Source organism: Acinonyx jubatus, chromosome C1, assembly GCF_027475565.1.
Source record: "Acinonyx jubatus isolate Ajub_Pintada_27869175 chromosome C1, VMU_Ajub_asm_v1.0, whole genome shotgun sequence".
Classification (NCBI taxonomy): domain Eukaryota; kingdom Metazoa; phylum Chordata; class Mammalia; order Carnivora; family Felidae; genus Acinonyx; species Acinonyx jubatus.
In genome coordinates, this window is record NC_069381.1 from 216,669,874 (window position 1) to 216,680,645 (window position 10,772).

The 10,772-nt window shown below is 60.0% G+C and overlaps 2 long non-coding RNA genes across 3 annotated transcripts; one reads left to right on the forward strand and one right to left on the reverse strand.

Moving 5' to 3' along the window:
• Positions 1–1,907: 1,907 nt before the first annotated feature.
• Positions 1,908–4,792, forward strand: LOC128314163 (uncharacterized). 2 transcript variants are annotated; one of them, XR_008295670.1, is made up of 4 exons: positions 1,918–2,910; positions 3,371–3,618; positions 4,125–4,213; positions 4,304–4,778. It is a non-coding gene; the product is annotated as an uncharacterized LOC128314163 (long non-coding RNA). The 2 variants fall into 2 exon arrangements; XR_008295669.1 differs by having other exon boundaries at positions 1,908–2,910; positions 3,371–4,213; positions 4,304–4,792.
• A 763-nt stretch (positions 4,793–5,555) lies between these two features.
• Positions 5,556–10,371, reverse strand: LOC113595600 (uncharacterized). The gene is made up of 2 exons (XR_003416134.2): positions 8,408–10,371; positions 5,556–6,005 (listed from the first exon to the last, which is right to left on the reverse strand). It is a non-coding gene; the product is annotated as an uncharacterized LOC113595600 (long non-coding RNA).
• Positions 10,372–10,772: the final 401 nt, after the last annotated feature.

The following is a 10,772-nucleotide window of genomic DNA, read 5'->3' on the forward strand; positions in this document are numbered from 1 at the left end:
GAGCGGGAGACGGCAGGCTCTGGGCGCCCGCCCTCCCGAGTGGGGTCTAGATCAGACAGCAGCTCAGAAGCCTACCTATGCGAATCATGCCCAGTGCCCGTGGGCTGGGGCCTGCCTCGAGCTCATCTCGTTCAAAACATCAGACGGATTTCCAAAACCAGTGGTGGAGACGCAGGCGTGGCCTGGGGCCGGGTCTCCCCGCCGTGGGCGCCGGAGATCAAGTTCACATTTCCCTGGGACGAAACACTGAAAAGGCAGCAGGGTGGAGCCCAAAGGGAGCCTGCTGACCACACCCCGAGGTCAGACACTCCCGTGTCCCAGCCAGCGTGGGCACAACTGGGGTGGTCGGGAAGGCCTGCCCTGGGCCGGCCCTGTTTTCCGAGGCGCCCACCAGCAGTGGGCAGAGCATGAAGGCGGCCCGGAGACAGTGGGCAGAGGATTCCCACCCGGGGAATGATGCTGCTGCCGATGAAGGCTACGCGGATAGTCTTAGGCCACGAAGTAAAACGGGTAACTCGCCATCGCCACAAGAGCTAATTCAGGAGCCAAATAACCACTGTCACTGTTAGAAAAGTGATATAGAACCCAAGATGGCGCCCCATCGGTATAAGCAGAGTGAAGGGCCTTCCGCGCCGAGAGGCCAATTGACACGAACCCCGGACGGGCATTTTAACGTCAGCGCACCCGCAGGAAACAGGAGATGTTGGAAGTGGCTGAGAATGACACGGGGGGTGGGCAAGAGACCGCTGGGGATAAAGGGGGCAGGCGGCAGGTCGCCTCCGTCAGCTGGAGGACAAGTGGGTGTGCGTTTTACTTCAGATACTATCCAGCGTCTGCTACGATCGCACACGGCTGCACTGAAATAAAGCGAGCAAAGGAGGAGGGAAGCCAGGGGGACAGTCCTCTGTTGTCCCCGGCACTCGCGAACGGCTCGTGCAGGTGTGTTTAAACACCTGGCCTCACTTGCCGGCTCGTTGCCTTACCTTCTGTCCCTGCTGGCTCCAACTGTCTGTCTCTTCAGGGCAGGGCTTCTACCGATTCCTAAGCTGGTCCGGGACACATCAGCGGGGACAGAATTTGTGAAGTTTCCATTTAATGTTTGAGTCGATTGTGGCTCATGAATACGTACGCCTAATATCTTTGGAGACACCCTCCCTCCAACGCAAGCTGCGACTGAGGAAAGCTGTTCCCTCGCGGTCGGTCCTCACAGGGAGACACTGATCAAAACGCAGCTCTCGGGGGACGGCCCAGGACCCCCGGGATTGTGCACAAGTATCTGTGTTCGTTGTATCTTCACATGAATCGGAACTCCAGCTAGCCAACGTTCCCGATAGTCTTTTGTGTACCTGAAAAAAAAAAAAAGTTTGGCCAAGAGAAAACCCAAAACCAAATGCATCGCACTTCGTATGAAACTGTTCGCTGTCCAAGTTGGGTGTCACACATTGTGACATGGGCCCTTCGGATCCAAGCTGCCTCGCAGGAGGTCCTGCCCTCCCTCTGGGGCCAGCGCTCAGCTTCTCCGCCTACCACACAAGGTGGGCCAGTTGAGAGGTCAGCAGGGCCCAGGATGCACGTAGACTGTCCAGTGGTTGGAAGGTGCCGGAAGGAGGAGGCAGGTGGGCCCCAGAGCTTCAGCCGAGAAGCATCTCGTCCCGACACAAGCCGGTAGTTGGCTCTGTTCCCGGTTTGTCACCCACCGTCAGGGTCTCTGTCCCTCACTGCTTGGCACGCCTGCATTCTGCGACAGGACAGCCCTTCTCCAGTGGCCCGAGTCATCCCTACCTGGTTCTGCTAAAGACGACTTTCCTCTAACAGCACCTGTAATCAACATTTTGGTGTTGGGTTTGTGGGAAAGTTAATGGCTGGAAGGAAATGAAAATTCTTCTGTTTCTTTTTAAAAGTAGTCTGAAGCAGTTACAAGATTTTATGTTGCCTGGTGGTGTATCAGTTGGGACTTTTGTCTGCACGTAACAGAATGACCCTGCGATAGTTTAAGCAGAAAAGCAAATTTATGCTGAGGCTGCGGGGACAGCTTGTGAGCACAGGGCTGGGAGGCGTGCACTCAGGGAAGGGAGACGGCTTCCCCCTTCATCTGCTTGACCCCGGCCCCCGGAGCCACGCGATGGTCGAGTTCTCAGTTCTGCCCCCCACCCAAATTCCGACTTCTCCTTCTGGGCTCTGGCGCACAATTCCAAGGGGGGACCAGGATCCTGGCAGACATCAGATGACACAGTCAGTCCATTAGGGTAATTCCAGGAGGGCTTAACAAAGAGACCAGTTACTAACGTGCGGGCAGGGAGAGGGTAAGGGAACCACAAGGGACCAGAAGACAGGAGGCAGCCTCTGGGGGCTGTGACCTCAGCGGGGACACAGCCAGAGACGGGGAGCCAGCAGGAACGGCAGGTATCCTGACTCCTGGCCCCCCTCCTCCCCATCTCCTGCTGCGCTCCCCAACAGGCCAAACGCAGGGGGGAAGCGGAAGTCCCAGGGGGACCCCCAGGGGGAGGCAGGCTGATGTTGGCCACACTGACTCGCTTGCCAGCACAGAAAGCGGGTGGGCAAAGCCCTGCCTCACCTGTCTGGTATCGGGAGTATCCGCACAAGAAGACCCTGATTGGCCCAGCTTGGATCACGTGTCCATCCCTGAGCCAATCGGCTGAGACCAGGAGAAGCGTCAAGTGTGCCAATATGGCAGCCCCCACGTGAAGGCGGATGCAGGGGTGGAGCGGGTGGCACCTGCGGAGAATGAGCCCGCCGCGCCGAGTGCCCCCGCCCCACGCCTCTCTTGATAACGTCACGACTGCCTCACAGCACGGCCGAAACGCGCGGGCCACCGACCCCCAAGCGCGGCGCCCTCGTCCACGCTGAATATGGGGCGGGAATGTTCCTGAGACACCCCAAATTCGGCAGGTCCCTAGTGTCTTCCGTCAGCGTAGCCCTGGGCTCTGCAGGAGCGGAGGGCTGGTCTCTGCGGAGCCCGTTAGGCGGGGTCTGAGCCGTAGTGGGGAGGAGGGGGCAGAGGGCTGGGGGCGGGGGCAGCTGAGCCCGGGGGTGGGGCCTGAGCCTGGGGGGCGGGGGGAGCTGAGCCGGGGGGTGGGGTTTGGGCCCAGAGGGCGGGGCCTGAGCCTGGGGGCGGGGGGAGCCGAGCGGGGGTGGGGGCGGTCTGAGCCTGCGGGCGAGGTCTGAACCTGGGAGGCGGGGGGAGCTGAGCCCAGGGGTGGGGTTTGAGCCCGGGGGTCGGGGTCTGAGCCCGGGGTTTGGTGGGTAGCCCGCGGGATGGGGGCTGAGTTTGAGGGGTTGGGGGGGTTGAGCCGGGGGCGGGAGCTGGGGTTGTGCACGTGGAGTCAGGGTGTTGTTTGGCACTTAATAGCCCTGGCTTTGGAAGATAACTGGGAGGAGTCCAAGAGGGATCCAGTATCTAGGCCCCAAAGATACTTTCTGAAGCCCCAGTTTTGTTCTGTTACTCTACTGATGAGCCTCGACCCCGGTGAGCAGTCCCTTCTGGGAGCTGGAACCGGGCCGGGCTCCCTGGTCTGAACCCTCCAGGCTGCTCAAGAAGGCAGCAGGGTTGAAAACCGCATGCAGGCGCCATCCTGGGGGCCCTCCTTTGGTGCAAAAGTACTCAAAATGATGAACACGGGTTCCCGTGGCCAGAGTGTCATCACTTCATGACATCTGGGCTCCACAGTCCTCTCCTAGATCAGAGACCTCTGCTGCCATCAGTCCCCCCAGGTGTCGTGGGGAGGGGAGGGGACAGGAGGGCAACCAACCGAAGCCTGAGCCTTGCCTTCCAATCCCCTACTCCTCCCCGTCTGCCATCCTCCCCCTCCTCTTTCCCCTCCCCGTGCCAGCACCCGGAGCCCAGAAAGGTTGGTCCCCCCAGAGACACCCCGAGGGAGCCATCTCAGACACTGCATTTTCCTCTGCTCCCCTCCCCCTGGCTGGATTTCTAGAACTAGGAGCTGATGCTGCAGACTAGGGGAGCTTTGCTCCCAGTGAACTTGAACCCCGGGGGTTTCTAACCCCCAAAGAGACCAGGCCCTAATAGGTGCGCCAAGGGGGCAGGTGGCCAACATCAGGACCAAAGACTTCCCTCCTTCACTCCCTTCTCTCTGCACGTGGAGCTCGTGGGCATTTCTCGTGACTCACTCCTGCTGGCTAGCGACATTTCAGCATGTGCAAGACTAGAACCAGGCGCGCCCCCGCAGATCAGGTGAGAGGTCTGCGAAAAGAACAGGAGTCCTCGAGAGCGAGCGCAGCTGACATTTATTCTGCGCTGGTCATTTGTCTGCCCTCTCTCCAGGTGGGGGCGGACCATGAGGATCCCCTTTCACAGAAAGCAGCAGCGGACCGTACACTGCAGGAGAACCCGGCGGGCCTGGCCCCTGGAGGTGGCTGGAGATGGTAACTTTCATTCTGGAGAAAGCAAGTCTCCAAACTCACCAAGGTCAGCTGGAGAGGCCAGTGGGCCTCAGAGCCCAGACATCTAACCACCCGGCCACCTTGCCCCATCCGCGCGGGGCAGAGAAGGCTCCGGGGCCTCAGATGCCACATAAGGGAGAAGCCCATGTTTGGGGGGAGGTGGGGGGAGGTGTGCACCGGGATCACGCCAAAGCCAGCCGGCACAGGCATCCGGTGTCTTCTTGGCTCTGGAGGAAGGAGGCGATGAGGGGGCAGTGAGGGATTCGGCCTGAACCCCAGGCGCAGACGCAGCAGAGGAACTTGGATCTAATGCTGAACGTCTCTGTGCTCACATTTTGGAAGAATAAATACTGTGTTCACCCAAAGCCCTCACTGTGGCCTTCTCCACCAGGCTCTTCAAGTCTGAGTGGGGGGTGGGGGGGGGGCGCTGCGACTCATAAGATGGGTCAGGAAGTCAATCTGATGGCTCACAACTAGCGTTTTCTTCCTAACGAGTAGAACAGACTGGAACATAACGACACAGAAGATGCCAGATTGCGCAGTTCAGAGCAGGGGCTGTCCCGTGAAGAGACTTTTCTGTCACGCACATGTACACAGAGCACGGGTACATGGGGCGGGGTCATGCTTTGTGACACACTGTGTGAATGTCCTTGCTCTGTCAAGAGCGGCTTTGGGGGCCACAGAGGATGTGACTGAGCCAGCTGCACGTGGCCGGCCAGGCGTTCCCTGGTGTGGACCGATGCCTCGGGAGTCAAACCTGGAGGCACCCTGGGGGCGAGCCCCTGGAAACAGGCAGGACCCCTGGGGAGGGCTCTGGGTCCCCTGAGGCAGATCTGACTGATTTTAGCCCAAAGTAAGACATGGCACAAGCCCAGCCAATGCTGGGGTGCAGCCGGTCATTCCATTCAGTCTAAACAACGTTCTCCCAGGGCAGTCACGTGCCTGTTTTATACGCGGGGAAACCGAGGCCCAGCGTTGAGAGGCGTGGCAATCAACAGCAGTGGGATTGGAGAGCACCCTCTCAGCTGACCCAGGCCACTCTTGTCTCATCAGAGCTATGGCGAATCTCTGGAAAAGCAGGCTTCCCGAGGATGCCTTGAACCTCACGATATGCTTTCCGGGAACACAATAACTAGGGACCCACGCTCTTTATTGTGCCCAAAACACAGTGCAGGGAGACACCTGTGAAACTTGTCTGGAGATGACCCGGAAGGGTGTTGGCCACGTCGGTCCCGCACGCCCTGTGACCACCTGTGACCAGGCAGCGCTAGAGCCTTCTGGATCGAGACTCCCAGATTGAAGGTGAGCTCCGCAAGGCCACAGATAAGAAGCACATCTTTCAAAGAGGACCACACAGGGCCCTGTTTAGAAATAAAGAAGAGAATCTGCGAGCACTTCAAAAGGAAGAGAACAGAAATTATTCGGCGTATGGTCAGAAAATCATTGCGGTTTGGTCCAGGGTCTGACCTTTCTTGCTGTTCCCTGCGGTGTCCTTCCTTGCTGTCAAGCTGCCCGCGAGCCCGTCTCTCCCCTGCTCACAGATGTCCCCTTCTTAGCGAGCAGCTGCCGGTTCCTCCGAGGCCCTGCAAAAACAAGATCACGGGGGCAAGGAGGTGGGGAGACGGGTCTCTCTTTCAGATGCAGGGGTGCCAGGGTCCGGGCGGGGGTGCACTTCATGGCCTTGAAGTCCTGGGCAAACCCAGGTGGCCTTCCTGCCCCAGGGAGAGGCACTTGTCTAACCCCAGGGCTCTGGGGAGCCTGCAGCCGGTGGGGCGGGGACCTGTTCCAGGGAGTCTCGATGAGAAACCCCAGTATCAGGAAAGCAGCAGCCGTCACCAGCCCACGGGGTAGCCTTGATGGGTGGCAGCTCTTCTCTCTGCCCAAGTGGCCCCGGCCAGCATTTCTGTAGCAGCTGGGGAGGCCCTGCTGCCTTCCCACCGGGGAACGGGGTGGGACCCCAAATCTTGGCCGTGGGGCTACATTGCTTCAGCCTCCCCAGCACCCTGCCACTTGCCAACCCTCACGGTCGCCCTCACGGTTTCTGGGAAAGGTCACCCCGTTCCTATGACAGGTATCTATGCCCACCCCGGCCTTTGACTTCTGCTAAGGACACGAGGCTTTCGCTGGAAGGAACCTGGGGTCACAGCTGGACCACTGAGTCCTGCTATGCTTTTCAGAGTGAGGCCTCCATGCGGTCTTATCCCTACGCCCTGTGTGTGCAGGACCCTCGCTCTGATCAGGCCTCACATGCCCCAGTGTGAGTCCTGGTACGGTCCTGACAGGAGGGGAAACCGAGGTCTCATCCAGGCCACGGCCGCAAGACAAGGCTCAGACTTGCAGTGGGGACCCACTGGTCAGCTCCTACCCCGCCTATGACCAGAGGATCCAGGCCCTTGAGAAAGCACCACACACAGTGTCGGAGAGGAGCACTCAGCACAGACAGGGACAGGAGCAGGTACACGGACGGTGCCAGAGGGGAGCAGGCACACAGCACACTGCCCGGCTGCCGGAGGGCTGAGGGCACAGGTCAGCTGGCAGAGGGCAAGGAGGGCAGCCAGAGGGGCAGCACAGAGCCAGGAGTTGGTGGCCTCCCCAGGGAGACTGGAAGCCTCTGGAGACGGGAGCAGGGTGGTGCCCACTCAGGGGCCGCAGTGCTGGGCCACCTGGGGCCACTGCTGTCCAGGGAGGGGAGATGTGGGATGTTCCAGGTGGGTCTGTCCTCATGTCCTTAGCGGAACCACGTTTGCACCCTGCACCCTGTGCACCGGGGATCCCTGCCCCGGAAAGACACACATTACAGGGGTGCCGCTCAGGTCCGGATGGCCTCTGAGCCGTGACAGACCACGGACTTGAAACCAGAGCAAACCGGGGAGGCCTTCGTGCAGGAAGACTGGGCCCGCTGGGGTGTGTGTGGCTCCCGGTCGCCCCAGAGCGGGGCCTCACGCCCTCTGAGGCTGATCTTCCAACGTGGCCGAGGCCACCTTACTAGGCCCAGGCTGCCCCTCCTCTGATGCAGGCCGGAGTCCCCGGAGTGTCTGCGGGATGGGACTCCCACCCCGGGACAGCTGCCAGCAGCAGGCCCCGAGTCCTGTCCTGCAGTGAGGGTTTCAGGGCCACACAGATACCATGCTGAGTCAGACACTCCTGGGGCCCCAGGGACACCAAACAGTGGGGATCTTGCTCTACAGGTGGGTCTCTCGAAGCTAGGACAGGCCTGACCGCAGGGCAGGTGCTTTACTCTTTGCTCAGGTCTCCCTTTCCGCTCCTCCCTCCCCCCTCCTCCCTCCCCACCTCCTCCTGCTTCCCCTCTCTCCCCTCCTCCCTCTCCCCTCCTGCACTCCTTCCTCTCCCCCCTCCTCCTCCTCCCCTCCTTCCTCCTCCCCCTCCTCCCTCCCCTTCCTCCCATCCTTCCCTCCCCCCTCCCTCCCCCTTCCCCCTTCCCTCCTCCTCCTCCTTCCCTCCTCCTCTGCTTTTCCTCCCTTTCTTCCTTCCATTTTTCACTCTCCCTCGATTATAAACAATCGCCCCTAACAGAGTTTGTCATGACTCCGTGCTAAGTGCACTGGGTGCCCCACCCTGCCCAACCTCTTCTGTGCTCCGGAGGTGCCAGCATCTTTGGATAGTGTGGGAGCTGTTCTGAAAGGCAGCCTGGCACTTGGAGGCTTGACCTCAAAGTCTGCAGGATGTGTCTGGTGGCGAGCTGCAGCCCAGACCAGGCGAGTGGACCCCCAGGACGGAGGGGCCGTTGGGACCTCCCCACCTCCACCTTCCAGGCCAGCGGCACAGAGACCTTTGCCCCAAGCCTGGAGACCTTTCTTGAGAGAGAGTCCATGCTGCTCCTTGGACAGGATAGAATCCCCAGGGGTCACGGGGCCTTGGAAACCAGGGTGTGGGAGCAGCTGCGGGTGCCATAGTCACCTGTGCTGCTTTGGGCTTGGGGACATGGGGCTGTGAAGCCTCTCACCCTTCAACCCACACCCCTTACCTGGACTCCTGGGCTGTGTAAACCTTGAGCTTCTTCCCTGGCCTCCCGTCCCAGGAGCCCTGGAGCCTGTCCCGGGGCCACCTGCGGGGAGAGGCTTCCTGTCAAGCCACTCATGCCCCCCAGCCCACCTGGGAGGGGGTGCAGCCAGACAAAAGAAGCACCCTGGGGCCTGACCTGGGCGTGCGGGGGGCAGGGACAGTGGCCTGGTATCCTGTGGCTGGTCCACACATGGACAGCTGTTCATGAGACTTTATTGAGGGATATTTTTTAAGGGTCTCAGGTTTGAGAGGAAATGCCCTTAGATTATGTCCACAACATGCTGACAATAAACCATATTGCTGATTACATCCACCCTTTACCACCGACAGCCCGGTGTAAGTCATAGAGAAGGCTCACGGCTCTTTTTGCAACTGTGTGCTTTACCAACCTGTAAAAATTTCTTTTTAATATTCAAATATTACACATTTAATATATTAATATGATATATTAAAATATTTAATAACTATTTAAAATAATAAATATTTAATGTTCAAATATAAAGTCTGTACTGATGGGACGAGGCATTACCTGGAGGGGAAAGGGACTTAAATAAATTACAGCAGATTTCTCATCCGAAAGCCCGGAGGCCAGAAAAAATTGGCACAATGATTTCCAAAGAAGAATTACCAGTCCCAGATTCTATACCCAGTAAAAGTAGCCTTCAGAAATAAGGCAGAAAAGAAGGGATTCTGGGAAGAAGGGGAATGAAGAGAATGTCGTCTCTATGCAGGTACCTGAGTACGTGGACATCCGCGGGCAGAAGGGGGGACATGGGACGGAGTCTCCCACCGCATACAAAATTAACTCAAAACCAACCACAGACTTGGATGTAAAATGTACATCTCTAAAACTCTTAGAAAACAGCACAGGAGAAACCCTGGGGATCCAGGAGAGGGAAAGTGCTCTGAAACGTGACCCAAAGCACAATCCGTAAGAGAAAAAAACGGTAATATTGGACTTTGTGAAAATGACAAACTTCTGCTCCTGAAACCCCCGCGTGCAGGCCAGGTGACAGAGGACTCACTTCTGCCCGCGTGAAGAGCCGCAATCTCAACAGTAAAAAATACAAACAGTCCAGTTAAAAAATGTGCAAGGGATGTGAGCAGACATGGTGGGGGGGGTGGGGGGGAGGCCGATTAGCACGTGAAAAGACGTTCAACATCTTCAGGCACCAGGGAAATGCAAATTAAGACCCCCGTGAAGTCGAGCCCGCCCCTCACCGGGCAGAGACTGGAGGAAGGACTGGGACCCCGGCAGAGGCGCAGAGGCGGAGAGACGGTCTCTCCCCAGCGCAGGTGGGGTGGTGGGGTGGCGGCCCTTCCGCGGGCACGTTTTGGGGTCGCTTTACCCAAACCTACAGTCAGGGTCGGATCCGGCAGCCTCACGCCTGGGCACGAATCCCAGAGAAGTGAAAACTATGTCCACCCACACACTTGTGTGCAAAGGTTCACGGCACCTGGGGGAGGGTCCGTGCGCCCCCTCCCCCACGCCGTGCGCTGGTTTCGCCGTGTCCTGTGCACTCACAACCGTTGCACCATTCAAAGGAAGCCACCAAGCAAAGCACCGTCCCCAGGTGAGCAGCGCTGGGGGCCCAGGAGGCCCGGCCACGCGGCCTGGGACAGCGCCCCCCGCCCGGCTCCCCTGCAACCCCGGGCCCCGCGGAAGGGCGTCTGCGCCGGACGGCACGAGGAACAGCAAACGTGCGGGCAGACAGGCAGGCCAGGGGCCACCGGGAAGACACGACTATTCCAGAAAGGGAAGAAAAATTACACCCGAGGTACTCTCATGTGCCAGGGAAATCCGAGCGCGGCGAGTCCGCGCATCACGAGCCAAGAGAGCAAGCGAGAGCCCAGAACACCGGCCGGAAAACACGGAAAAACGAAAGCGGTTCTGCTCCGCAGGGGGCCCAGTAACACCCCCTCCTGTGCGCCCGCCCCTCCCGGCGGCCCCAGGGCGCCCCCGCCCCTGAGCGGCTGGCTGCAGGGGTGCGGCGGGCCGGGCGCGCGGGCGGCCTCCCTCCCCGCCCCCGTGCGCGGCTCCCTGAGGGCGCACCGCCCCGGGGGCCGCTTCCGGGAGCCCGGCCGTCGGTTCTGCCCCTTCCTGGGGAGCCACGCGGCAGCCCGGCCGCCCCCCAGGTGCGCCCCCCCAGCCGGGGCGCGACTCTTCACCTCGGTCTGCCGCTCGGAGCCCCGGGCCACCTCTGTGAGCGACGACAGACACACCCCGGGTTCGGAGGTCCTGCCTGGGTCCCCGCCCCGCGGGCGCCGCCAGCCACGCCTCCAGACGCTTGGTGCCCCGGCCCCTGCCAGCCCGTGCCCCGGGGCGC